Source organism: Aedes albopictus, chromosome 3, assembly GCF_035046485.1.
Source record: "Aedes albopictus strain Foshan chromosome 3, AalbF5, whole genome shotgun sequence".
Classification (NCBI taxonomy): Eukaryota; Metazoa; Arthropoda; class Insecta; order Diptera; family Culicidae; genus Aedes; species Aedes albopictus.
In genome coordinates, this window is record NC_085138.1 from 79,833,596 (window position 1) to 79,859,238 (window position 25,643).

Sequence of the window (25,643 nt, forward strand, 5' to 3'; positions counted from 1 at the left end):
ATCTCAACCGTTACGTAGTTATTGAACTCCCCATGTTTTTTACTCTTATTGCCTTAACTGGCTATAACTTTAAAATGGTCAAACTTATCGCGTTTTTTTACCCTTATTCGAAACATTATTGAATTTTCTTTCAAAAGGCATCTTTGAATCGATTGGTTTAGTTAAACAACTAAGTTTTCAAGAGCAAAATAGCTAAAAATAGTGTGTATTAATTTGTTAATGTCAATTATCTTTGGAACTTGCGTAATGAATTAAAATTCTTTCTTTGGCAAAGTTGTGGCCCCTGTTCCACTCTACAATTCGTTCTTTGACATCAAACTTCTAACTCTTATCGTTTTCTTGCAATTTTGATTTAAATGTGAGGCACAGTGCGCAAAAAAGTGCTTACCATGACGATTGCAAATTTATGATCTGAAATGCGACGTTTAAATCGAAATTGCAAGAAAACGATAAGAGATAGAAGTTTGATGTCAAAGAACGAATTGTAGAGTGGAACAGGTGCCACAACTTTGCCAAAGAAAGAATTTTAAATTATTACGCATTTTTCAACGATAATTGACAAAAACAAATTAAAACAACTACTTTTGAGCTATTTGTTCTAGAAAACTTAGTTATTGAACTAAACCAATCGGTTCAAAGATGCTATTTGATAGAAAATTCAATAATCTTTCGAATAAGGGTAAAAAACTGCGATAAGATTGACCATTTTAAAGTTATAGCTAGTTTAAGGCAATAAGAGTAAAAAACATGGGGAGTTCAATAACTACGTAACGGTTGAGATTTGACCATATGTGTAGAACAGTTTTTTCACCATTTATGGTCCTCTATCACCCTTTAAAAAGTTTGCACTCAGGAACCAAACACCCTGTATATTCACACAATTGATTTACATCAAAAGTTATTCTATTGAAACAGAATTGTGGCGTCCTCAGCGGTTAAAAGACGTGGATCCCATAGTGATCAACTTTACCCCGCTGATCAACTACCCCCAGATTATGATTACGGTATCAATAACTTGTCTAGAATTGTGCACAAAAAAGTACAAATTAAATGCATTAACCCTCAAAGCCCCAGGACAAACATCTTATTTTTAATCGTCTGATACTCAGGATCTGTAAAATATATAAATAAGCGGTTTTCACTATGATCGATGGGAAGAGTTGTACTTCATGTAAGAGTAGTTGTCAAACCGGAAGTCCATGTTTGAACCTGTTTTTGCACCAGAAATAAGTGTTCCCTGGTGCAATGTTTTGGCGAGTCGTCTTTGAATCTGGTATTTTATAATAATTCTGACATCTTTAACAACTTAAAATAGCACCAGGGAACACTTATTTCTGGTGCAAAATCAGGTTCAAGCATGGACTTCCGGTTTGACAACTACCATTACATGAAGTACAACTCTTCCCATCGATCATAGTGAAGACCACTTATTTTTATGTTTTACAGATCCTGAGTATCAGCCGATTAAAAATATAAAGTTTGTCCTGGGGCTCTGAGGGTTAATCCTTTATAAGGCCGAGAAAGCCAGGCATAGGATCAACTCGTACTAGGGTCACAGTGCCATTAGCAATCTTGGGCTCCCTAGTTCATCCTATTCGATTACGATTACAAGCGATTACGGTACCGATTAATTCCATTCTTTCTGGGTTCACAGTGTATTGGCTCCCTTATTAAGCATGTGGCTCCCATTTTCATCCTACGAAAAACAAAGCGATTGAAACGGTGATTTGTTTCTTATTTTCGTATTTTTTTGTTAGAAGTGAGCAAGCATGAAAACAAAAAGAACGGAATCAATCGATGCCGTAGTCGCTTGCTTTCGAATAGGATGAATTTGGGAGCGTGAGATTACTTATGGCATTCAGACCCTATGTGCTCACTTCTGTCTGACAAAAAGTACATACATAAATAATAAACAAAACAAACTTCGCTTGAATCCTTTATTTTACGAAGGATAAAAGTGGGATATGCTTAGTAAGGAAACCGATACCTACCCTACATTGAAATACAGGGGATAGATAAGATAATCGGGAGGGGCAAAATTTTCAAACTTCTTGAAAAGTGCATAAAAAAATCTCAAGTTTTCACTGTGAATTGATCAACTAGTTGAGTCTATCAATGGTCCAAATTTGGGAAAGGTCGGGCTATTCTACATGAAGTTAGAAGAATTTTAGAAAAAGGCATAACTATGCGATAGCCAACTTTGAACTGTTATATCTCGGGATTCTATGAACCGAATGTAATGAAATTTTGAGCGCTCATGACTAATATAATGAGCATTTATAACCATTTGACTTAAAACTTAAAATTGTTTATAAGAAAAAAGTTATAGAGAGAGAATTTGTGTTATGAATTTTTAGTAAAGTGGTAAATTTTTAACATGTATTCCATCTTTTTTTTAAATTATTGCCGGTTATTTTGTTACTTTTTTTGAACATATTCATGGACGAAACTGTGCACCCCCTGCAAACAGCTGCTCATTAGTTCATTCAATCCTCATTCATCACCCCATATCTCACAGCAAGCATTCAAAATCTAGGGGGTCATAAGCTCTCAAAATTTGATTGCATTCGGTTCATTGAGTCCGGAGATATGACAACTCAAATTTGACTATCGGATAGTTATGCCTTTTCTAGAATATTTCTAACTTCATGTAGAATAACCTGATCTTTTCCAAAATTTGGACCATTGATCACCAGGAGTGTTCTTCACAGTTTCACAAAAAAATAAATTCGGCATGGATTATAACGGAAATTTCTTCAGATATCCGGAGTAATTCGCGATTAAGGCGTAACTGACAAAGCAATAACATTGCGAAAACAGCAACCGAATTTTGCTGATACAATTTCAATTCATATTTAAGAGTAATTCAGAATAATTCAACATGAACAAGCTTGTATGACACAATTCTGACACATTTTCTGGATTTTCTAATAAAACAGTACGAATTTGTTAATTTTTGCACTAAAAAATTGCATTTATTTTATTACGCCCGAATCGATGCCCGATAATGCTAAATACGCCCAATACTATGCGCCTTGAATCGATATCAATTTCAGAATCGCCTTTTACTATTCGCCTGGTTTTTTTTTATTTTGACAGGATTTCGCCGTTTGCTTTCGCCGTGTTTATGTTTTGATTTCACTATCGCCGTGTTTACATTGTGATTTCAGTTTCGCCTTTTACTTTCGTAAACAAAACACCAGGAGTGGAAGGCGTAATTCTTGTTTTGTTTCGTGCGACATAGAATGGAATTACGCCTTCCACTCAACCCGTGATTTTCAATAGTGAGAAAAGTGATATAAAAAAAAAAATTGTGAATATTTAGTAGGAAAATCTAGCATCTTTTCACTCTTATAATCGCTTAAATTTTGTACATTTTGTCAGTTACGACCTTTTCGCGAATTTCTCCGGATATTTTCTGAGAAATATCCTGTATCAATATCACTATTTTCCTTTTAGGTTGTGAAATGGTACCATATTTTTCTCAGAGAGCACTCAAGCAGCAATGAGCAATTCTCGTTTTAGAAAATTTAGTCATTTTGCAAGACTGAAAGGCACATTTCAAGCTATGGAGGCGCTGCAAATGACAACAATTATTTCATAAGAATTCCCATATAAACCTATATCGCATTTGAGTTATCATTAGACCACCATGCCAATGGCTGTAAAATTGCCAGCAATCAAGTTTTGTGACAAAGATTTTAATAGTTAATGAAAGTTATTATTTTGAAACATTTTTATGGTTTAAATTATTTTAATATGCAACTTTAGCTGATATTCAAAATACATAGCGCAACTCATGTATTGTCGCGCTTATATTTTATTATAGTCTGGCGGCGGTCGTACGCTCGCAAGGCAAAACAAAAGAAAATCGGGAGTAATTCGCGAATAAGGCGTAACTAACAAAGCAATAACAATGCGAAAACAACAACCGAATTTTGCTGATCAAATTTTAATTCCTATTTAGAAGTAATCCAGAATAATTCAACTTAAATAAGGTTAATTGATACAGTTCTGACATAGTTTCTTGTTTTTCTAAGAACACTGCACGAATTTGATATTTTTTGCACTAAAAATTGCATTTATTTAATTACGCCTGAATTAATACCTGAGAATGCTAATTTCGCCCAATACTATGCGCCACGAATCGATATCATTTTCAGAATCGCCTTTTACTATTCGCCTTGTTTATGATTTTGACAGAATTTCGCCATTTGCTTTCGCCGTGTTTACGTTTTGATTTCAGTTTCGCCTTCTACTATCGCCGTGTTTACGTGTTAATTTCAGTTTCGCCTTTCACTTTCGTAAACAAAACACAAAACAAAACAAAGGAGTAGAAGGCGTAATTATTGTGTTTGTTCGTTTGGAATAGAATGGGATTACGCCTTTCACTCAATCAGTGATTTTCAATAGTTAGAAAAGTGATATCAAGGAAACTTTGTGAGCATTTAGAAGACAAATCTAGCTCCTTTCACTCCTGCAATTACTCAAATTGTGTACATTTTGTTGGTTACGGCTTTTTCGCTAATTATTACGGAAATATGTTCCCGCCAAATACAATTTTTGAATGTATTAGTGATGAACGTCAAGAGTGGCTCAGTGGAATAAGTGTGCTTGTTGTCTAATGTAATAAAATAGGCCTTTTCAGTTGACAGGTTCACGTATGCCACTGTTTACAACTGCCGAACAAAGGCGCAAACACTGAACTGTCAGTTTCATAGGAGAACTGTCAAAGGCCCACAAAATCAGCTGATTTTAGACGTCAAATGAAAAGGCCCATACTTTTAAATCCGGTGACGCCGTTATGGTTAGTGACTGTCGCGCCTCTATCAGAATTCTAGCGTAACTGTGATAAAGGCCTAAGTCAAAAATGTGAACAAACGAGATTTTTTTTTCAGTTATTCCAATCAAATGTCACGTGATCTATCGTTACAGAGTATTGTGTTGTTTTTTGCTGTGCATGCATCGCTCCTGATGGTATAAATATACATTAGAGTGGGTCATCGTTTATATGGAAAAATGAAAAACTCAATGGTATCCCATCAGATCAAAGCTTTTTTGATCCCATTTCAGGACCCAAATAAGTGTGCAAAATTTGGGCACGATCGGTTATGTTTACGTTTTGCGCATCGCGTTTGATGTTTGTATGGGGTTTTACATGGGAAAACACACTTTTTTGCATTTCTCTCATAACAAGCTCGAATTTTTCTAAAACCGTTTAACCGATAAAGTGAAAACATAGCCTAGAGTGTCCTGAAAAACTTTATCGAAGACCGCGAAGTTATGTGATGCTTATGAAAAAAGTTATAGCGATGGCATTGCTTGGCGAAACAGTATGATTTTGTTGCTATTGTTATTCCTTTACATGTTAAAAGATAAACACATTCGTTGGTTATAACTTTTTTCACAAGCATAGGATCGCTTTGCGGTCTTCAACAAAGTTTTTCAGAACATCCTAGGCTATCATTTTACAGTATCGGTTAAAAAGTTTCAGACAAACTTTTCCAACTTATGGCTAAAATGCAAAAAAGTATGTTTTCCCATACAAAATGCCATACAAATTTCAATTGCAATGCGCAAAGTGTAGACGCAACCGATCGTGCTCAAATTTTGCACAGATACTCAGAACCCGAAACGAAACCAAAAAAGCTTTGATCTGAGAAAACGGTTCCAATGACCCACACTAATATACATGGAAACTGGAAACCTTCTCGAGCAGATTTCCCATTGTTTACATTTTGAACTTAGGCCCTTATCCCATGTTATGCTAGAACTCAGAGGTAAATAAACCCCATATTCAGATTTTTCTTGAGAGGCATAATATTTAAAAATCACAAACTCAGCATGCACTTGGTCATCCCAAATCAAACCTTTCACGGCACGACATCGGAAAGGACGTTGCGATTCCGTCATCACCCGGAGCTTTCATATTCTTAAACTTCTTTATAATACCTAGATCTCACTTAGTGCAAAGCAGTGCCCATTGAATTGGCGAAAATGTTTAGGAATGATTGAGAATGTTTTTGAATTCGCCGGCAACCTGGTGTTCAATTTGACTAGTGAGACCCACACTGAAATGGGGTCAATTAAAAAGCGCAAAGTCGCAGCAAAATAATGAACGAAAACGTTTTTTTTTTCTTCTGTTTTGTAGGAAACTCTCGACGTGCGAGTCACTGACGGAACCGCCCGACGTTCAAGGCAATTAAAAGGATTGGTCCCCCCAAAAAAGGATAGGTAGTGACCAGAGAAAATAGGTAGAGAAGCGAAGAGTGTGAAGCCAAAAATACCTTATCGAACCGTCAAACTGGTATCCTATCGAGCAAAATCAACAAACCTTGACGATTACCGCATAAGTGAAGATAAGTATTGCAATCATTTGAAACATATTTTTACCAAAGTTTTTAAATATCATGGATAACAGTATAAATAACATTGATTCCTTGAATTAATGAAAATTGTTCCATTTTGAAACATCAGTTTGATAATGCCTAGTTAATAAAATAACAGTATAAATAGTTTTCAAATGCGGTATGCGAGATAGGCACTACCTTCGATGGGTGGATTAATCTGCTTTGCTGCAGTTGCCAGCATCCGAGCGATGAAATCAAAACAGAAAAAGTGTTGCCGTTCTGGCGGCTGTTCACTCTTCGCTTCTCTACCTATTTTCTCTGGTAGTGACCAATCGGTGCACGCTGCACAGCCAGAAAATGCCAAGGCTGTGTGTCAGGCTACTATTTAAGCTAGGTGTAACTGGTTGCTGAATGTTTTGCGGTCTGATCGATTGCAGCGAAGACGAAGGTGACGAAATAAAAAGGACGCACCAGCGGCGGCACACATCTTACACAATAGTGTAGGGGGACCGACTCATAATAACAAATATATTTTCATATATTTTAACTGATTGTAATAGAATCAGGGGTCTGAGCTAAGCTTAGATGAATAACGCGCAGTAATAAATTGTTTCTGAAATTGTGTAGTAACTCATGGACTAATTTCTGATAAAAAAAACCTTTGGGAATACGATGAAGAGCTCTTTTCTTCGAGATAGGCTCTTGGATAGGCCCATTTAACAGGTCATGCTGGGTGGACATATCTCGCGTTACATTTGAAAAGGGCCTATCCCCAGAACATAAACATTGAGAAAAATCGATGCAAACATTTTCCACACATTTTATATTCGTATTTCTCAGTTTGAGAATTTTTCAACATGCTTTCCGTTCTGATGACACAAGATAAGATGTATCTATGCATCAATAATCAAAATTGCATTAAAATTTATCAAAAAAGTATGAAAAATGATACATGTTAAGCTAATTTGAAATCCGGAGAAATTCGCGAAAAGGTCGTAACTGACAAAATGTACACAATTTAAGTGATTATAAGAGTGAAAAGATGCAAGATTTTCCTACTAAATACTCACAAACTTTAATATCACTTTTCTAACTATTGAAAATCACGGGTTGAGTGGAAGGCGTAATTCCATTCTGTGTCGCACGAACCAAACAAGAATCACACCTTCCACTCCTGGTGTTTTGTTTACGAAAGTAAAAGGCGAAACTGAAATCACAACGTAAACTAGGCGATAGTGAAAGGCGAAACTGAAATCAAAACATAAACACGGCGAAATCCTGTCAAAATCATAAACAAGGCGAATAGTAAAAGGCGATTCTGAAAATGATATCGATTCAAGGCGCATAGTATTGGGCGTATTTAGCATTATCGGGCATCGATTCGGGCGTAATTAAATAAATGCAATTTTTAGTGCAAAAGTTAACAAATTCATACTGATTTATTAGAAAATCAAGAAAATGTGTCAGTATTGTGTCATTTAAGCTTGTTCGTGTTGAATTACTCTCAATTACTCCTAAATAGGAATTGAAATTGTATCAGAAAAGTTCGGTTGTTGTTTTCGCAATGTTATTGCTATGTCAGTTACGCCCTATTCGCGAATTACTCCGGAAATGTTTCACCCGGTGTCGGCCTTATTGTGAGTCTTTCTGAAATTTTCTTAGCGTGATTCGGTCCCCCGAGCGAGTCCGTTGTTGACATCGAATCAAGGCTTGGCCCATATTGAGAGAGAGAATTCTCTCTCTGGACGCTCGGGCCGGGAGCCGTTCGGAAAATTTTCGGTTGTCGGCCCTTTAAACGAGAAGGCCTACCAATGTAAACAAAATTTTACCGTTACTGGCCCATTTGGAGCACGGGCTTATGAATGATTGGGAAAAAAAGCAGTGATTGGCCGTTTTGAAGATGGGGTTTATTCTGATAAGTTTAACGATTAAGCTGGTGATGTTTGCACAGTAAGTTACTGTTGGGGGATGCTATCGAATGGTATCAAAATCGATTTGTTTACATTTTAGGGATAGGCCCTTTTCAAATGTAACGCGAGATATGGTACTTTCTCTCGTTAGTGTTGTTGGGGGATGCCTTACATATTGATTGGAGTGCCGGTAGGGAAAAGAACAGTCTTCAATAAAAGGCCCCAATCAATTACTTCATTTTCCTCTTGTTGCTGGTTACACAGAATTATCGAAGCAGCAAGTTTTTTTTGCTTTTAACCATTCTCTAGGTGGGTACGTGGGTGGGACACCACCTGTCTAGGTATCATGTCGCTTTACTTCGAAAGAAAATACTGCTGCTTGCTCCTACGAAACAATTGATGCAGCAACCAACTGCGCGTCGGCAGTGCAATGCCGAAGTTGTTCTGCTCTTCACACGTTCCAATTAGGTAGTTTTCGCTGGAAAAGTTATGGTTGCCGTTGTTTTGCTGTCGCTGCTGTTATTGTTGTTGTTGTTGTTGTTGCCCAAATCATCGGTGTTGTTTTTATTGTTGTTGTTGCTGATCTCTGGCCAAGCAGCCGAGGTTCCAAAATCAAAACTTCACCGACACGCACATACACACACCAACAGTCAGTAGTGGAGTCGATCGGGTTCGCGTCTGGTGCTGAAACTAACACTATCATACGGAAAGGGGTTGCACCGGCAGTGCTGCCAGACATGATGGATTTTTGATTCGACGAGAATAAAAATTACGATTTACAGTAACATTGCGAAAATTTAACCATTAGTAAAAAATGCGAAAATATTGACACACATATATAAAGCTATATCGCGTACTAGTGAAGATTGGACTCTACAATGTATGGGGCCCATATAGACCACCTCACGGCGAAAATTCTATCTCTTTTGCTCCTTCAGGGAGTTTGAAAACAACAGGACCAGAACCTGTCAAATTTGACAGGTGCTGGTCCTGTTGTTTTCTAATTTCCCGTAGGAGAGAAAGAGAGCGATTTCTCGATGACGTCACTGTGCAATGGGCAATAGCCACAGCTGTAAAGGTGTGGGTATTCAGCATGACCATGCTGAGGGTTTTTTTTTATCTGTATTAACGAGATTTTTAGCCCTGGGCTAGTTCATCTCGGGACCCACGCTTTACTTCCCTTCCGAAGGAAGAACTCACATTTTGCGAGTTTGTCGGGAGTGGGATTCGATCCCAGGTCCTCGGCGTAATGGTCAAGTGTTCTAACCATCACACCAGGTCCACTCCACTCATGCTGACAGTGACGGGTTCGATTCCCGGTCGGTCCAGGAACATTTCGTAATGGAAATTCGGGTGTCCCAGTGGGGACGTTACGCCAAGAAGAAGAACTGCAGCGGAAATTAGAACGGATTTCCCAAAAGAACTTTAGGTAGAATTAGAGATGAAACTTCCACAGGATTGTCTTACGAAAATGTCTTGAGTTTTTTTTTCTTCTTTTGTTTTTGACAATTCAAGATTGAGCTTAAATAAGGGCAAAAGTAACATGATCGATTTCTCTTCATCGTGTCTCTATTATTTAAATAGAAACTGAGAGCTTCCTTTGCCAATGACCACTTTGCATGTACATACATATCGTGTGGCAGACACGAACTCTGTGCCCACGGAAGTTCGCTGCAGTTCTGTTTCTTCAATCGTTATGTTGAAATTTCACCTGAACCTTGTCCAGACATTCTGCCTGAAGGAGATTTTTCTAAGAATTCTGTAAAACATTTTTTCAGAAATTTCTCCTGAACTGCTGTTACAATAACTTAAAGGGATACGGGAAGCGCTTTATAAGTTTCAGTGAAAATGTAGTCATTTTTTTTCAAGTTCTGCCAGTTGTGCTATTTCTTGCAGAGAATGTTTGTAGGCTTACCGGGGCTTTTTTAAACTTATAACAATACCTACAGAATGCACATCGGGAATTCTTACAAGAATCCACGAATTCCAGCAGAAAACCATTTGGAGGTTTCTTTATAAAGTTCTCAAGGTCCATCTAAGAAAAACTACTCAGAGTTTCAAAACTTTTTCAAAAACCTTGAGAATTGTTGCAAACTATTTGATATCTGGTTTTCTGGTCATAGTCTCACAAGTATTGTTATGAATATTTTCAGGAGTACATAGTCTCGGACCATTTGGGCAGGGGGACCTATTTTGGGCACTTGCTGCTATACCTCAATCATTTTTTAACCAATTGACTTCAATTTTTGTACATGGATAGATTATGTAAGTATCTCACCGTGTCCCAAAAATCAACTCAATTGGTTAAAAATTGGCAGAGTTATAGTAGCAAGTGCCCAAAATAGGTCCCCCTGCCCAAATGGTCTCAGACCATATATTCGATTTTTATTTTCATCAACACGTTTTGGCATCGCAGTCCTCACTCAGAGCTGTATAACAACACAAACGGTAGATAGGAAAGCACCATATACATACTTGTTATGAAGCAGGGGAAAGAGAATGATAGGCAGTAGCAGCAGCAGCAACAATGATGTCTCGAATGTTGTGCTGTCTATACCGCCTTTGCTCTGAACAGGCGTGCCATGCCGTGTTGCCTGCTTGCCTTAACGGTATTGGTGTAATATCAAAATGGTGGACGTCATTTTTTACCCATTTCTTCCAGTAGTGGCCGCCACAGCACCACTAATAACAGCAGGCAGGCAGGAACATCAGAGCTTCAAAGAACACACTGACTGCTCTCTAGCACCAGACGGGCAAAAGTTTAATGTCTTCGCTTGAGCGAACAAAATTGCAAGAGGTGTGTTTCTAAGGGGCGCTGGGCAATGAACATCCCGACACTGGACTACCTCTTCCCTTAATGACGTTTACCTTCGCAACAACATCTAAAAGCTGTTATAAAATCTAATCATCAATATTTACCAGCGCAGTTTGTTGAGCGTTGAAAATTCGGACGTCCTATCTGGAATGGGTATCCATAAGTAGTTTAATTTCTTATGTTACTTTCACTGCACTAACATTTTTCTGTTATTTTAATCACTTGGTGTTCCCATTTATAATGCACTTTTTACTGTTTTGGATCGAAAATCACACAGCTTTCCTTGCCAGCACTGATCTTTTCCTTGAAAATATTTTGATTCCGTTTTCAATCGTGCACTGTTGTTTCGTGAAAATCTTTCGCCACCTTTCAGTTGTTTTTGATTATCAGCCACTTCACTCTGGCTAACACTGACTGAGGTGAGACGCAGGCAAAGAAAAGCAAAACACACTCTTCAAAGCTTCTCGCCGTCTGTTTTCCCTAATAAAATAATGGCAATTAAAAACCACCATTCAGTCGAAACATTCCATCCGCCACTTGGAACCCCAGTTGCTGAGAATTTTCCATTGGGAAAAATCACCACCAGAATGTCTCAAAACCAAACAGTACGGACAACACCATTTCCACACACCTACATTACTTTTAAAATTTTCTGCACAATCCTTTTGGGGAAGAAAATCGCTCCATCCTCTGGCCAAAATACCAGAAAAATTTCCTGTGCTGTAGATTTCTTCGGATGGAAATGCGCTCGCTCACAACTGTAAACACCAATATACTGAAAACGCATCACTACTTTCCGCTTGGAACTGCTGGCTAGTTGGTTGCTGTATGGCACCAAAAATCCAAAGGCGATAGTAGCACAGAGGAGGAAAGCAAGCGCACCGCGCTGTCAAAACACACGCACACAGTGGAACCGTCATCACCTTTAATATAGTGACGCAATGCCACAGACGAATCTTGCAACACTGGACGGTAGTTGTTGTTGTTGTTCTTGGTTTTTGCTACCAGGAACTGTCAAACCGCTTGACTGGAGACGACGTTCGTGTGTGTGTGTGTGTGTGTTCCATGATGATGGTCGACATAGTCGACCAAAGTAACGATTGCTACACGAATACTAATGGTGTAACTTTTGTAAACAGGGTCATATCTGTCAAAAAGTGCAAAATATATCACAAAATGTGCTAATTTCAGTCGTTCTCGTTATTGCGATCCATTGTTACATCATTTTGACAGATGTAACCTGAAAGAAAAACTTAGTGTAGATGTCTACATCCGTATAGCCTAAGCAGTAAACGTGCGGCGGTTCAGCGCCCTTGCTGATGGTAACCATTCGATTTCCTGTCGATCGAGGTTCTTTTCGTAAAGGATTTGTTTTCATATGCGTGTCCATTACATTATATGGAAATACCACATAGATTTTGCGAAGTTAAATGATTTTCCAATAGAAGCTAAGTGATTTCCTTATATTTACCATATACCGTATTGATTTTATGTGATATTTCCAAAAAAGTTTTCATTGGAAAATTCAATAACAGTTATATATATCCAAACTAATGGAAATTTATGATTTATTTTTTCAGTGTATCATCACGCATGCAACAATATACGAATGTAAAACAATTGGCGAAGTAACCTGTGTGATTGTAATTGCGAAAGTGTTTTTAACAATACTGTGCTAAATAGTAGGCTCTTCCCCAGTTCGGACGTAAAAGCAGAAACACAGAAAGATGTCTGCATTTGTTTACAAAGGTTGAACAACAGCTGCTAACACGGACCTGTCATATCGTCATATCCATAGAAGAATTACAGGCCAAACATGTCTAAAGGTCCTATCTGCAGAAGAGAGGCTCTCTTTGGTTTCCCTCTCTTTCGTTAATATCTCAGCTGTTTATTTGTATTATGATTGTCTCCTTGCATTGAACGATGGTCAAAACAATCGTCTTTTGATTTGTACTGCAAAAATAGTTGAAAAGTGTACCATTACATTGTAATAATTGAAAGAGAAAGTGAACAAAGAGAGCCTCTCAAATGCAGATAGGACCTATTGAAATGTTTGGACCCGAAAATTTAGCTGATTAAGGACGTCAAATGAAAAGGCATATTCTGTAATTGTATTTTGCTTACCTTTTGGGACCTTTTCAAACCTCAAATCCCCATTTAAGTCATGGTCCCTTTTCAAATATTCAGTGTAAAATTGAGATTCGCTACTGATACCTACTGACGGATGATGATTGTCAGGAGCGAACATACATGCGACACGCGCAGCAGACACCAACAATGACGAAAATAAAAGACGAGTCTATTCACCTCTTCGTTGGCGTCTGGTGGATTGCGCAGTGTTGCCTGTAATGTTGAATGGAACCTGGGGAGCGACACTAGTTTTGCCAAGCCGAAATATCCCAAAAAAAGCCTAAAAAACTTTTGGCAAAACTAGTGTCGACCCCCTGGATGGAACTCAGTATTCGCTGGGTAGGTCGAAAACGAGATCGAAAGAGGTATACTTTAAACGCAACACGATGACGCACACTGGGGCAGAACGCAGTTATGGACAGACAAAACCTCTAGTGCTTTGGATATCCATCCTAGAGGTTTGGTGTCTTTAGAGAAGTGTCTTGTAAGAGTTTTGACTAAAACTTGGTAACTCAATAATTGATCTAGATAAGTTGCAACTGATCTAGATCAGTTTTAGCTTTTTATAGAAGCGTCATAGAAGAAAACTTTCTTCTGCAAAGTTGTTCATTCTGATATTTTTGACATTTCTTCCGAAGACACTTATACTCTATAATGCACACGAAAGGCACAGTGGGCTACTTTACTGAAAAAGTCGAAAAAAATCGATTTTGATCAATATTTTGAAGTAAAAAAATCAGAAAAAAATTTCGAACGTTAGGTTAGCAAAAATATATAAGAAATAGATTATTCCATAACAAAAACTTACATATATCGTGGAAATTGGAGGTTTTTCTTATTTAAATAACAAAATACACGAAACGATGGGAATCTTTTGCCATTCTATTGCTACTCATATATCTGTATTAACGAGATTTTAAACCCTAGGCTAGTTCATCTCGGCACCCATGCTTTATTTCCTTTACGAAGGAAGAACTCACAATTTTTGTGAGCTTGTCGGCAGAGGGATTTGATGCCCGGTCCTCGACGATGGATAAAATTGGTGAGAAAGAAGGTGCTGGTAGTGTGAAGTCTATTCCTTCTCGCACAGACTGTCAGGACTGTCTGCAAAACGGCCGAAAGCCCAGCTAGGAGTTGTGGAGCAACAACCTGCGGTCGGAGCTGAAGTTACCATCGTTTTCCGGAAAGCTGCAGGATTGAATCAATTTTCGCGACAATTTCCGATCGCTGATTCATGACAACGCTGAGCTGAGTCCCATCGACAAGTTTTATTACTAATGCGAGCTTCATTGAGGGATGACGCACTACTACAGATTAACCAAGTTCAGGTGAGCGCTGCATCGTACCCAATTGCATGGGGAATACTTGAAGCGAAGTATGAAAATCACAAGCTGATAGCTCCTGAAAGCGCTGTTTGCAGTTCCGTCAATGAGGTCAGAGTCTTTCTAAGCCCTGAACATTGTCCTGACGACGTTCAAGGTCAGCTTACAGCAGTTGGAGAAGCTTGAAGAAAACACCAACAATTGGAGCACCATTTTGGCGTTTATGCTATCGCAGAAGCTGGATAACGCTACGCTCTGTCAATGGGAGACACATAATGGGTCCAAGGACATCCCTCGATATGGCGCCTTGCTAGACTTTCTGGATAAGCATTGCGCGATTCTGCAGTCTACTTTTACAAGGAGTGGATTCGAGCAAAAACGTCCGTTCAAGAGCTCAGTTGTTCACACGCTAGTGCCATTAGCTGCCAGCAGTTGTCAGATCTGCAACGGTGGACCGCATAGTGTTGAACAGTGTCGCCGCTTCAGCAAGATGCGAGTGTTGAACATAAAACTGCCGATTTGAAGACTTGGACTCTGCTTTAATTGCCTATCGTCCGGACACTTTGTGGCAGATCATTCCAGACGTACGTGTTCCAAGTGTGGTCAACATCATCATCGCCTGTTGTATCCGTATTGTCCACCCACTTCTACCCCTCAGAATCCGACTCCGAAAAACCCCGAACAGGCCTCAAGCCACGAACGCGAAAACAAACGCTCAAACACAGTCTCGTCCTCAGTCTCAAGGCCATCAATCGCAATCAAATTCTCAAGGTCAATCCCGGATTAATAATACTCAAACGAATCTACAAACACCTCCCGTCCAAAACACGACAGTCACCTACCGCAAATACACCGACTACTTCTCACCACACTGCATAATGGGCCGTATTTAAGTGGAAAAAAATCAATTACGCCTAAATTATTATAGCTAAATATGCTGTCTTCGGGAAAGTTTCTTCATATTTTTTCTTTCTTTTTTTTTCTTTTTAAAAGGTTCCTAGCGGCACGCCGAGGGACGTAGAAACCTCTCCCATCACTGTGCGCACAATCGTCTCGCGTCTATATGGAGGAGCACGATGCGTTTGCTCGGACAACGACAGTTCACTAGGCCTTTGGATAGGATAGAGAACGTAATCCTTCAGAAGCAGTTCACCAGCCGTGCACGGAACATGTCGTCCAGTAAGACACTGTTGCGTACTGACTCAGAAGGTTACGGTAGAAGGAGTGAAAGTTTTGGTTTTGTCCTGTTTTGTCATATGATCGATTTTGTTTGTATTTGTTCTTTTGTCATGTCACGGTTCAAAGAATGTTATTGTTCAAATTCATGTTGTGCCCTGTAATCCACTAATCTTTGGTGTGTCTATGATCCGTTGCATGGTCGATGTGTTCGTTATGTCAATTTTTTGATCCTCATTTTAGTACTGTTTTTTTATCGTTTGGAGATTTTGGCTTTCTCAGTCTAGGGAATCAAAACGATTAAATTGGCATTGCCCGACGTTTCGGCCTAATTTATTTGGCCTTTTTCAAGGGTAAACTAAAAGAGAACAGTTTTACAATTAGGGACATGTACAAGATAATTTTAACGCTGTCTATCGTTTTTTGTTATATTTTATAACTAGTGCCACAGTTTCTTTTGGAGCTTCTTGTAGCATTTCTACACCTGTAATATGGGATTTAGTTTTGTTGTTTTTGTAGGGAGTTTTCTGAGTAGACTTACATATGGATTTTACGCGAATTTTTGCAATAGAATAATTTTGGAAGGGACGTAGACACTGCTTTTGCACATTCATCAACTCACTTGGTACTATTGGTTGATAACGGCTATTTTGAAGGTTAGTGGTGAGTTAGCTATGTTTATTCATTTATAGCATGTTCCCTGTCTCTGCGAGTTTTTTATTTTTGAAAGTTGTCTTTCGTCCATATCCCTAGCACTTACGTAGTTACGTTAGTAAATGTCGAATTAGTCAGTTTTAGTCGTTTTCGTCAAATATGCGTCTTAAGTCTTGATCACGAATCTATAAGCAAGCACTATTAAATGCTGCACTTTCCCACTATTAGTTTCTTAGTTAATTCAAATTGATATTGCATGAAAAAGTTATTAAGCATCAGGCATTCAAAATATATTAGGGTTTACTCACAAAACTATCAGATATAAAAATAATAAAAGTTAAAATTAAATCACGTAAGCAAATCAAATGTTGAGAACTAGGTATAAGCAAATTGAATACACTAGATACAACTAATTATTACATTATTGATTTTTATAGTGTTTGTTAAAATCAACCAAATAGTGGGAAGCCCAGACAACAATTCAAAGTCTGCTGACTCCAAAAAGATTACAAGATTCGTCACAAAACACAAATATTTTCATTATGATCCACAACGACTCTCAAAACCCTTCCAGAATCAACCGACCGGAACTGTTTTCTGAGTATAGAAACTACTGAGCCCTAGCAGGTCCCTCCTGTTTATCGAGCATTTCTGATAAATCAGCCATACTCCATCTGTAGCAGCCGGTTCACAATGAACCGTTGGAGGCGCATTAAAGTGTTAAAGGTGATATTTTCAATATAAGAATTACAATTAACGTCCTTCACTTTAATACCGTCAAACCCTGTGATCTTGGCCAGGGGGAAAGTTTCTTCATATTTTTTGAACATTTTTTTTCAATAATGTGAAATTAGGGTGGTCTACATGGTTCTCAAGAACAAAATGTCTACTGTTCATTGTTACCATAGAGCAACAAAATGTTCTACAAAGTTGAAAAACACTCAATCAAGCCTAACTTTACCAAACATCGTATCTAACAAAATCCACGAACGTAGAAAATCGAAGGGGAAGTTCGTTGTTCCCATAGCAACTCATACATTGAGCATTCCAGAAACGTGAAAAATCCGGGTATTTTTCACAAATCACCCCCAAAGGTGAGTGATACAAGTAATCCTCAACGAAATTCAGCGCCTCATGTGAAAATCTCTTTTTTGTTTACCTATGTTACATACGGAGTTTGGTGAAGTTAGGCTTGATATTATTTTTTAAAGAAAAAAAATAGGGTGACACCCGAAAAAAATGTTTTATTTGGAAAACTTTTTATACATTGATTTATCGCAAAAACTTTGTTCCGAGCAGTTTAATATGCAACATTTTTTCCAAAGACAGCAAAGTACTATATCCTCAATTTTAAAAGATATTCATGGTTTTCTTCTAAGAATGGCTTATTTTTGACACTAAATATCTCAGAATGGCACAAGCCGATTTCAAAGTGTTTAGTCTTGTTCAAAACATGTTTCTGTTTAAAGTGTTTAATTTTTTTTTAAATATGGAATTTTTCATAAAAAATAACCATAAGTACAAAAATATAAGAGATACAAATTTGTCGTCTTCGACAAAAAATGTGACTTACTTGAAAATATTGACAGTATTAAAGGTGTAAAGAACAAAGTATTCCGAAAAAATCAACCAATCAAAACATATTGGAAGAAAACCGTTCCTTCCTAGGAAATTCGACCAGGAACTTAATTCTCTTAGAAGAAACGTTCCAGAGCACCATCGATTTTCGACGAAGTCGAGACAAACGGAATTAGATGAATATGATGCAATAGTTTTTATAACCTGATTAGGTAAGGTTATTTTCCAGAGAGATTATTAAAAATACTCCAGGAGAAATTCTTTAAGGAATTCCTGAATGAACTGGAGACGTTAAGGTATAAATTACTATTGGAAATCCTGCAGAAACAAAAAGAACAATTTGTTTTTTTTTTGAAGAATGACCAGGTGGAGCTGCAGGACAGCTAATAGCAAAGCCTGGACCCTTTCCCAACTTTCCCCCTACTAGGACCAATACTCACAATGGACTAGACAATGTCGTCAACTTGAGCAAAGTGTGTAGTAATTGGCATTGGGTCGTAGTAGTTTTAAAAAATACTGTTTTTAACTTTTCCCATCGCACTAGTGTTTTGATCGAATGGAAGCTCCAAAGATGATTTGATAATTGAACAATATTTCAAGAATCGAAAATCTCCGAGGTCACTGGACAACATTCAGAGAGAAAAAAGGCTGTCTATGTAAACGCCTTCAGAGTACTATTCATAAGAAATATACAAAGAGCAAAAAAAAATGTGTCGTAGCTAATTTTTAAAGATTTGATATTTCTGAAAATTATTTGAAGACAGCTACCAGAGCTAGCGTTTTTAGCCGATATGGGCAACTAGTTTTTCTGACAGCTTCCCCAAACAATAATCAGATAATATCCTCAGTTATTTTATAATACATTCTGAAAATTATTTCAAGCTGATTACCAATAGTGTCAATAACCGATGTTAGTCATTGACAGCACCAGCATCATCCCCAAATAACTCTCATATTAGTGTTAGATAACACTTTTTGAGCTTCCATTCCATGTTTTAAAGAAATTAGTCAAACCCTTTATGTCAAAATATAGTCTATAATGTATCAAATTGTGTTCCTAATTTCGCTAGTCGTCTTCTGCATATCTGTGATCATCTCAGTCCAAAGTAATATTATATCCACCGTAACCCTTTACATTGTCAACCGTCCTAAGTCCCAAAGAAATATGTAACTAAATTCTTGCTTTTTTTGGTCAGTGAAATAATACCGTCTAAGATATAAAAACAAAAAAGTTCAGTCAACTGATTTTTGTCAAAAATAAAAATGATAATGATTATTTGTCAACTTTTATATATTCATCCCTACAAAACCTATAAAAATAAGAAATACAAATATAAACTCCTAAAACCAACAGTTTTATCTTTACCTAATCAGTCCATAATTTTCTAATTGTAATGAATCTAATCTGTAAGGCTGTAAGTCAACTTATCCTAGCATCCCCTGTCCTGTGTACTAACGAATTCAAGTAATGAATGATGAGTGTAACGCAGAGACCTCCCCTACCCACTCTTGCGTTACGTTAAATTTAACAATTATTGTTAAATTTGAGAAAATTCAAAGAATGCAAAGATTAGGTCTATGCAAGCTGAATTATAATTTGTTTTTGACTTGTGATAAATGCACAACGGATACTCCTTTGGTTCCCAAGGGAACGGCGATTCCTTCACTTGCGCTCAACTCGTAAACTAGATATACATCTAGCTCAAAGTCCAAGCGGTGGTGAATGAATTGGCGTTAAAGTGCTAATGGGTTAAGCCCTCCCATCGCGTCAAGATCGAATATCCAGGGGGAGGGGGAAACAAAAAGAACAATTTGTGGAATAATTTTAAGAGGAACTGTTAGAGGAAAATTCCTAAAGCAACCTCTGGAGCAATTACTGAAGAACATCTTTCAGGAACCCCTGAACCCCCACTTGGAAGTTTTTCTCTGTTTGTCTAAAGAAACTGTTAGAGAGTTTCTTGCAAGAACTTCTAGGACAATACCTTAAGTCATTCCTGATGAAAATTCTGAAAGAAATCCTCAAGGAATTCTTTAAGAAATTCTTAAAGTAATTGGTAAAGGAGTTCCATGAAGAATACATATAATAACGCCTTCTTTCACGTTTGAAGGAAATTCTAGCGTAATACTTGAATAAATTCCAGTTGAATAAGCTTCTACAAAAAAAAAAGGAGAAAAAAAATGTCTCAATGGAACATCTCGTTAACAAAGATAAAAACCAGATTAATCCACCTAGTGGTGATAGTGCCTTTCTCGTCGAATATGTACTCATGATCTTTCCGTCGATGCAATCAATCTTGCCTTAGAGTCAGTGATCAGCCCCAAATCTTTGTGCTTTGGTAACGGACGAGAAGGAGGAAATTCTCATTACAGCGATCTGGGACTGTACCACTTACGAATTTCTGAATCATGAGAATACTTTATTTAGAAACTTAAGAATTTTATCAAGGTCATCATCGAATTTGGGCACTTATTCCGACGTTATGTTCAACGTATGGGCAGAGCTGAAAGTATAAGTCCTTTCAGTTGACTGCTTGACCACCTTCACTGGAGGCTGATTCATACCAAGATGACAATTACTAGCCAGGATTAAACTTTTTTCACAGATCACTTTGACAAAGTTTTATCTGCATACTTTATGCTATATTTTATTATCATTGGCTAGATTCATGTAAAATTTGTAATGTAGTAATTTGAATTGCCAATGCTACATCACGTTCAAATATCAACCACATTACAGAGCTCGCCCTCCAGTTGCATCAAAATTGTGCGCAGTAATTTTAGACGCAAATAAAGATTTAAAAGAATGTTCGGGGCTGAAGCGCTTAAATTTTAATTTTTCCATACGACGTTGACCCATCCTACTGTAAATTTACGTCTCAGGAATCTAAAATTGTGTGATTTGATGAGATCACTTTAGTTTTTTTTATAGGTTTTTGGTTCTCATACACATATCTATCGCTTGTAATGATTTAGTTCATTTTCGTAATTCCGCTGAAGAACGCAACGCTGCTTCTGCAACACTACCTGTGGCCTCTTATGTAGTCTGAGTCTATTTTGTATTGCTTACGAGACCCCCGGAAATGATTCCGGAACACAACCGGTATATTTAAATGTTGTCTGAGTTTATGGAAACTGTTAACCGTAGTGTGGCCAGCAAAAAAAACACCCGTAGAAGGCCGGCAGGGTACCCGGGTACCCACGAAATGGAAATGATCATATCTCAACGATTTTTCCACCGATTTTAATTTGTTTTGCCTCATTCAACTCAGAAACTCATTATCTATCGAGATCGTATTTGGTTGGATCGGTCCGATCACCATAGGTACAGGAAAATCCGGATTTCCGGATCCATGTTTTTATACAATACAATATACGGGATTTTCGGTAGGTTAGTAGCAATTTCGGTACCGAGCATCGTAAAATTGCTTGGGCATATTGTATCTGACCGGCCTGGAATCATAAAACGTGTTGACTTTGAAACTGTGATTTCGTAACACGCTTCCCGTGGGGCCATGGTTGACCATAAACACTTTAATGTATCCTAGCCTTAACAATATGGGTTTCAATATGGTATAAGGACATGCTCCCAAAAATATGGATTTTCCAAAAACCACGGTGATTAGATCGGTCTAACCAAATATTTTCCCGATAGATGATGAGTTTCTGAGTTGAAGGAGCTAAAAAATTTCCAAAATCGATGAAAAATTGACGGAGATATGATCATTTCAATTTCGTGGGTACCCGGGTATCCTGCCGGCCTTCCACGTAATAAAAAAAATCAGGAGCCCCTCCCCCTGCCCCTCCTCACTTTAAAATTCGGTCAACCCCATTAATAGATGTATATTCACGAGTTCTAAGATCTAACAGAGTTCCAACATCCTAGTCTCAATAACCATTAAAATATCGAGATTTGAAATTGAAAAAGGTACCCGGGTACCCTGCCGGCCACATAAGTGTTAATCAGGTTACCCGGAACTGAATATAATACCCGTAGTAACTTCGGTGGACAGTGCATATTTTCTTATTATCCATGCATCAGGTTACTGACAAAAAAGCGATTTGATGTACCGCAAGCATGGGTTTGATGCACTTTCATACATGTCCACTTCCAGTGGGACACCCTTAACCGGTTCCGGAAAATTTACATGCTTCATTTTTACTTTTGACCAATTCCGGCGGGACACCTGAAACCGGTTGTGGAAAACTACCGGTGGTCTCAAACGTAATCTGAGCTGATTTTCTTGAAAACCGTTCATCAGCTTATCGAAGAAACTGCGATTTGATGAAGCGCATACATGGAGTTGGGTTTCCTTCTACATTTGACCATATCCGGAGGGACACCGGGAACCGATTCCGGGACACTACTAGTTTTCCCAAGCATGATCTGAGATATTTTTTCTTGGTAACCGTTCATCAGGATACCTTAAAAGCCATTTGATGTGTCGCGAATATTTTTTTGGTTCTCTTTTACATTCGACCACTTTCAGCGTGACACCTCGAACCGATTCCGGAACACTATCAGTAGTTTCTAATGTGGGCTTAACTTATTTTCTTGCTGACCGTACAAGTTATCGAAAAGGCCACGATTTGATGTGTCGCATGTATGAATTAGGTCACTTCCAGCGGGACACCAGGAACCGGTTCCGGGATGCTACCAGATCAGTTATGGTCTGAGACCTTTTTCCTGTTTACCGTTCCTCAGGTTATAGAAAAAGCGGCTATTTGATGTGTTGCATGCATTGGTTTGGTTCACTTTTATATTTGACCACTTCCGGCGAAACACCCGGAACCGGTTCCGCAACACTAGCGATTCAGATATAGTCTGCGATTATTTTCCTATTTACCGTTCATTAGGTTATAGAAAAAGCTGCTATTTGATGTGTCGTATGCATGGGTTTGTTTCACTTTTAAATTTGGCCACTTCCGGCGGGACACCCGGAACCGGTTCCGATATGGTCTGAGACTATTTTCCTGTCTACCGTTAATCAGGTTATAGAAAAAGCTGCGATTTTGGTTTACTTTTATATTTGGCCACTTCCGGCGGGAAACCCGGAACCGGTTCCGGAACACTACCCGTTCAGGTATAGTCTGCGACTATTTTGCTGATTACTGTTCATCAGATAATCGAAAATGCCGTGGTTTGATGGGTCGCATGCATGGGTTTGTTGCAATTTCATATCTGGCCCCTTCTTGGGGTACCGGTCCGGAACACCTAAATGGCCATAACTCCGGAACGGCTGAACCGATTCAAACCATTTTCAATAGGAAACAATGGGACAATATTCCGCGTCGATTGAAACCAAAAGCGTTGAAATCGGATGATATTTACTATCCAAAAGTGAGGTGACATTTTTGTACACATACACACATACACACGCACATACATACATACACACACACAGACATCATCTCAACTCGTCGAGCTGAGTCGAATAGTATATAAGACTTGGCCCTGCGGGGGATCTATCAAGATTTCATTTTTGGAGTGAACATATAGAGGCTTGCATCAAAAACATAACCTCATCGAATTCCCATACGATTTGTAAACATTGCCCTCAATTTTTTTTTGAGGGCAAGGACGGCTTTATGGACCGACGCCGAAGGAAAGAAAGAGAAGGAGACAGTGATGACGTCAGCGTGCAAGCGCTTATAGCCTTTCGGTACACCTTGGTGTACGAGAAAGGCAAAAAGTAATAGAGTAATGGAAAGAAATTTCGGAAATCAAAGTTTTTTTATTTATCATTATATTTTCTGAACTGGCTCTTTTTAAGATTAAAAGATTTTGCGAACCTTTGAGAATCGGAAAGGAGTCACTTAAAGAGGGTTTTCCTGCTTTCGAATTTTAGATCAAAATAAATTAGTAAATAACTGGCAAAAATTCCACCCAGCTTTGCTAGAAGATAATCAAGTAAAGTTTACAAACAAATCGCATACTAACCTGTGATTCCTGCCACCGGCAACCCAATCCCGCAAATTGGCAACACTTGTTGGATCTCAGCACATTCTCTTCTCTCTCTCTCTCTCTTCAGTTTGCGTCTCTCAAATTTCACCGTTTCGCACGATGATGGTTTTCGTTCAAGTGTGTGCGTGGCGCTGTCTCGCCCAACATAACAAACTACCCACACATGCACAAAAAAAAACCTCTCACTAGAGATGGTTGTCTTCTTTCGTCTGCCTGCGAAGAGACGGCGGATTCTCCGAAAGGACTGACTGCACTGCCGCCACTCTCACCCTTCCCCAGAACCAACAGGCTTTCCACTGGGCTTCTTCTTCACACTTTCCTGATGGCGAAAAATTCTCCAGACGGCCAGATTTTCGCATCACATTTTTCACTTCTTTTCTGAAGACCACAATTTTGCGCACCTTTTTGGCACCAAAAACACTGACTGACGGGTACCAGCTCGGCGAAGAGCGAGATTTCACGAAGCGCGACCCTGCTGGGGGAAAACACTCACTTGCGACCACGGCCACCTGGGGTGGAGAACTATATTTCTGCTACCGCCGCCGTTGCCGACAATGATGTGGATCAGGGGGGCGCCGCACGCACCGAAAAGTGAAAATTTTCACTGCGATTCCACCGGGCGGAACGGGGACTTCCGTATACACTGAACCGCACCGGAAGTCGGACACTTTCGTTCGCGGGTACACTTTAGCTAGCGAATACCGTCGGTTTTCACCGGAATTTTATCACTTTTCATGGAGCAATATTGAAACTCGCCTTCACTGGCTGGCCAAAAGGAATCACTCTTGCGCTCGTCGATGACGATGATGATGATGTGCTTCGTCGACTTCGTGCACACACCACACTGGTGTGTGAAAAGCAGATCGTGTACGCATACGTACTGTCTGCGGCACTCACACAAGTAAAGCGCGTCGCATCACACGAAGAGAAAGCAAGATGGAACATCAGATTGGCACGCAAAAGTAGGACAGGGACAAATGGTCTTCACCACTACCACTACAAACAGTCATCATCAGGTAACAAAGTTTTCACTTGAAAGGTGAACACGATCAATTTATTCTAATAAGAATCGTGTCACTATTAGCCTGTGCAGCCTACGATGCTGTCTTGCTCTCTCCCACAGGAAATTTGACGTTTACTGAGGTCCTCGTTTCCAAAATTTCCGAAGGAGTGAGGAAGACAGCATAAACTGGTGCACGATTTTTGACGTTTGAGCGTTTGAGTGGTTCCGTGAATGGACTTATCCACCGATGAACCGAATTCATCGCGGTCCGAGAATTTTGACACAAGAGCGGGGCCATGGACTTATAGACGAGTGCACCGATGAACTGAATTCATTGCGTTCCGAGAATTTTGACACTACAGCGGGGTCGTTCCCAATCAGAATTGTTCAATTCTGATTGGAAATCTTTCACTTCTGATTGGAAGCGACCCCCTCTAGTGTCAAAATTCTCGGACCGCGATGAATTCAGTTCATCGGTGCACTCGTCTATCCACCGATGAACCGAATTCATCGCGGCCCGAGAATTTTGACACTAGAGCGGGGTCTTTCCAATAAGAATTGAACGATTCTGATTGGGAATGGCCCCGCTGTAGTGTCAAAATTCTCGGACCGCGATGAATTCGGTTCATCGGTGGATAAGTCCATTAGACTACAGTCTGGATTCGCTGGTTGGGTCACGACCGCGCCCCGATTAGCGAATCGTGTTCGTTCGTTGGGGCAACTGACAACTGATCCAAATGCTT

The 25,643-nt window shown here is 38.9% G+C and overlaps 1 protein-coding gene across 2 annotated transcripts in view; it reads right to left on the reverse strand.

The window, feature by feature from the left end:
- The window catches only part of LOC109413710 (dual specificity tyrosine-phosphorylation-regulated kinase 1B), a 295,072-nt gene extending 270,365 nt beyond the window's left edge, over positions 1-24,707 (reverse strand). The window contains exons 1-2 of one of the 2 annotated variants that reach the window (XM_029880299.2): positions 11,711-11,882; positions 11,180-11,555 (exon numbers count right to left, since the gene is read on the reverse strand). The gene's annotated coding sequence lies outside the window, so the exon portion shown is untranslated. Of the gene's footprint in view, positions 1-11,179; positions 11,556-11,710; positions 11,883-23,873 lie in introns of those variants that run through there. The other variant, XM_029880297.2, reaches the window with a different exon arrangement.
- Positions 24,708-25,643: the final 936 nt, after the last annotated feature.